Raw genomic sequence first — 4,807 nt, forward strand, 5'->3', positions numbered from 1 at the left:
GATGCAGTTTGTCACGTTCCAATATTTAAAGACACTTAAACTAAAATACTTGAGTGGAAGAGTTTTTCTTTTTTTTAAACAGAGAATAATTTGCAATTAGCATAACTGAGAAATAGCCTAGGTCTGGCCACATAAGACGACTATGACAGACACATAGGTTTAGAAAGTATAAATAACTTCGCCAGACCTACCCAATTGATAAGCGCAGAGCTGGGTCTCAAATCCAGGTTTTTCTGACTTCAAAGCCCATTTTCTTAACCCAGATGCTAGGCTGAAATATAGATAGAAAACTGTAATAAGGATTTGGAATTAGTCAATATCATCAAGTTCGACAAATCTAAAATTCATTATCTTCCCTTGCCTCACTCCATTTTTCCTACCAATTCTTCTGATACAAATCTTGATTCAGGGCAGTATCACACTCCTTAAGTCACCCAGACTAAACCATCTTGCACTAGGTGGCTGCTCCCTTTTTTTTTTGCCATCACTTGGAGGGCTTGCTGGGCCTCCTCACCCCCAGGGTTTCTGCTTCAGTACATAATTTGCATTGAGAACAAGTTAGTAGGTGATGCTGCTGTCTGGGGCCAAAGTTGCAGAACTAATGCTTTAATAGTATGATAAAAGCAACGGACCCATTTTCTGAAAAATATACTTACAAATATACATATATAAACCCTGAGCATAAATTTTAGGTTTCTACAGATTCCCAAGGCCCATCTATAGACCTGAAGGATCCAGGTCCCTAAATTTAAGAATCCCTGATCCAGTGGAATTGGAGAGGTAAAAGTAAGATGGGTAGAGAGACAAATGGAGTTCCATTATTGTAATCAGAGCAGAACCTCTTAGACTTATCAAGTACATGCAGATTAATCACTCGGGGATCTACTTAAAATGCAGAATCTGAAGGGCTTTATGATTCTGCCATTTCTAATAAGTTTCAGGTGATAATTCTGCTGATCCAGGGACCACACTCAAGAGGCGCGCTCTTAAAGGGTATATAAATTCACAAAGGGTTAAGTACTACTACACTAAATTATTGCCCCACAAAGCAATACTGTCAAAAGAAAAATATATAAGGTATGTACGTAATTTTAAATTTTCTAATAGCCACATTAAAAAGTAATAACAGGTGAAAATAATTTTGGTATGTTTTATTAACCTACTATATCCCAAATATTACCATTTCAGCCTGTAATTTATATAAAATCATTACTGATATCCTTTTAATTTGGGGGGCTACTAAGTATTTCAAATCTAGTGTGTGATTTATACTTATAGTACATCTCAGTTAGAACTAGCCATGTTTCAAGTATTCAGCAGCCATATGACTAAGAGCTACCTGTATTACAGGACAACCTTAATAAAAAGAGCCAAATATATCTTAGCCAAATATGTGTTCCCTATCACTGCCTTACATATAGTCAATATTCATTCAACAAACTTATAGTAGAGGACTTACTTGGTCTCAGGGGGCTGATGAGGAAAAAAAAGTAATCAATTCTTGCCAGAATTTGAATATGAGCTCCCCAAGGACAGAATCTTGGTCTGATTTGAGAGCTTAGAAATCATCCAGTCAAGTTCCAGCTTGACATTTCAAGTAACCCTGAAGAGGGATTCTAAGAATCCCTGTGTTTCTACAGGATGGTTTGAAAACAGTTAAGTTCATCGCTTTAACCTCATGCTGGAGAGAAAGCTAAGACTGAGAGGGTGGGAGATTATGCTTAAAGTCAAGTCAATAACAAAGTCTCCTCTTCTACAATCCCTTAAATGCTGCTGGTGGCTTAATAAAGTCTTGCAGTGATATAAAGTTCTTACCCTCCAGAAACAGGGCAGAATATAATAAGTGAAGTTAAAAATTTTTGTGGAAACTCAGAGGACACAATGTAAAACATCATTCATTTTAAAACATCATTCATTTATTCATCCACTGATTTAACAAATATTTGAGCTCCTACTATGTGCCAAGCACTATTACATGCTGAAAATGTAATAATGAGCAGAACAGCCATATGTTGTGCTCCCACAGAGTGCTGAGAACCAGCTCAGCAATAGGTTTGCTTGAAGGGAAGGCAATGCAGAACTTACAGAAATAAAGGACAGAGAGAAACATGAGAGAGGAACCAAGGATGGAACCAGGGGGCTTCAGCTTCTGGAACTGAGAGCCTCGACCCTAGTTTCCACATTGTATTTATTGGAAACTACTGAGCAACTGTTTGCTATCAGAACTACAACATCATCTACAATAATAGGCAACAACTGCAACATCTACAATAAGGAACAGGTCATACAAAGTTCAAATAGAATCTAAACTCTTTTCCCCCACAATAGAGCTTACCCATTTTAGTGAGGGAGTCTACCAAATAAATACAAATTTCTAATTACAAACTAGGGTTATGTGCATTGAGGAAAAAATACAAAATACTAAGGAAACTTAAAATCTTGGAGGGGAAAGAATTAAGGTACGCTTAAAATGTGTGTGTGTATGTATGTAAGCTGAATCTTCATGAGCAGGAGTTAGCTGGCAAAGAAAGAAGAAAGGCATGCCACACAGAGAAAGCAATATTAACCTTGGATTCATTTTTCAACTTCATATTTCTATGACCAACATTGTTACTTTTTAAATCAGGGAAAATGTATAAATGGAAAGCAAAGGTGTTAGGTAGTAGGGTCTGCAGGGTCACGGGTTACAGAAGAGTTATTTAAGTAATGAGACAAATTGGACCTTTTTATAAGCTAATGGTGCTAACATGAAGGAAGAGGGAATGGGCGTGAGGCCACGAGAGAAGCAGGGGATAATTGGTGGAACACCTACAAAAAACAAGATGAGATGGTATAAAATATTAGAGGATAAAGGCATGAAGATCCTCTAATATTTATCAAGAGGAAAGCAAAGACTCCTCTTGAGAAGTCTGTTAGGAAACGTGTGTTTAGGACAAGAAGAGGAATACACAATCTAATTAGAGGAACCAAGAGAGAGACTGTAGCTGCAAGTTCCACAACATTGGGTTTCTTTAAAAATTACCCTTTATTTAGTTTTGAATTTGGTATAAAATTTAAAGTGTGAGAAGGGTTATCCAGTGAAAATATCCCAGCCATTTAGTCCCCCTGCTCAGAAGCAGTCAGGTCCCCCAATTTCTTATACATCCTTATAAAGAAATGCATATTTAAGCATAGAGTGCTACAATGGCATTTTAGAAAAGCCCAATTCATTTCTTATCCTTTTAAAATCTGAATGTATATACATATGGACATACATATATACATACATATGTGTGTGTCTTTATGTAGGCCAATCCCTATTCCCTTAAGGTTTTATTAAAACCAGAAGGTAGAATAATTTAAAAAAAGTATCGAGGAAATGGATGTGGCTCAAACAGTTGGGCTCCCGTCTACCATATAAGAGTTCCTGGGTTTGATGCCCAGGGCCTCCTGGTGAGGGCAAGCTGGCCCACACGGAGTGCTGGCCCATGCGGGAATGCCGCCCAGCACGGGAAAGCCACCCCACGGGAGTGCAGGCCGATGCTGAGAGCTGGCCCAGCACCGTGATGCAACAAGAGACACAAAGAAGACAAAGTAAGAAGCTATAACAGAACAGGGAGTTGAGGCCACACAAGAGAGTAACTGCCTCTCTCCCACTCCAGAAGGTCCCAGGATCAGTTCCTGCAGCCGCCTAATGAGAACACAAGCAGACACAGAAGAACACATAGCGAATGAACAGAAAGAGTAGATAATGGGGAAGGAGGGAGGGTGTAGAAATAAATAAAATAAACCTTTTTAAAAAAAGTATTACTCTATTCTCTTCACATTTTAAAGTGGACAAGAGCCTAAGGCCATAAGAGAGTAAGTGCTGAAGTTTTTCAACATTTTAAGAACTCTTAAAAAAAAAAAAAAACAATCTTGGCAAATGAGTATCTGCTAATGAGTGGAGAGTGAGAAGACCAAGGACCAGACATTTTTGGGTTTGTCTCCAGCATACATCTTATGATTTGTGTTTAATTTCTTATTGCTGGGAAGCAGATGTGGCTCAACTGATAGAGCGTCTGCCTACCATATGGGAGGTCCAGGGTTCAAACCCAGGGCCTCCTGGCCTAGGTGCAGTGCTGCCGCTGCTATTGATTATTCAGCTAAAGAGTTGGAGCTCTTCTTAAAAATAAATGGGTTCTAAGCATTTATTTGGATTTTACAAGGGTCTGGACCTTTCAGGGTCACAAAGGAGCCATACTGCACCGTTTAGGGAATTGCAAAGGAGGGCGGGCTGGGTGAGAAGTTAGGGTGGCCATGGCCCTAAGGCGGGAGCAAGCCCACCTCACCCTGCCCCAGCCCCAGCCCCTGCGTGGGCTGCTCCTGAGGCCTCTTCTCAGCCGGCGGCCCAGGGCCCCTAGCCGCTTTCCCCGCTGCTCCTCTCTGGATAAGGGGATTCAGCCATGACACTGGCTTTTCTGTCTCTCCCTATAAGCCAACAAGGAAATCGACCATGTCTGCAACCCTCTGGGCGAAAGAGTAAACCAGTGTGTCTGGAGCAGAGCACCCTGGCCCCGGCCCTCGCTGGCCCCTCCACCAGGGCCCAAGGCCCAGAAGGAACTAGAAGGCCAGAGGTCCGCAAGGCCCCCGCCCGTAGGCGAGCCGCCCCCGCCGGAAAGAGGCATCGCTTAACCCAAGGCCTCGCCCGTCCCCAGCGCCCAGCGGCAGCTCCCAGGCGGGGCGCAAGCCTGGAGGCGTCATCCGGGTACTTACGGTCGTCTTCCTCAGCCTGGCCTGAGGCGCCCCGGGCCTCGGCGCCCTTCTCCTACCGCTGCGGCCCTCGTCG

This window comes from Dasypus novemcinctus, chromosome 5 (assembly GCF_030445035.2).
Source record: "Dasypus novemcinctus isolate mDasNov1 chromosome 5, mDasNov1.1.hap2, whole genome shotgun sequence".
Taxonomy (NCBI): domain Eukaryota; kingdom Metazoa; phylum Chordata; class Mammalia; order Cingulata; family Dasypodidae; genus Dasypus; species Dasypus novemcinctus.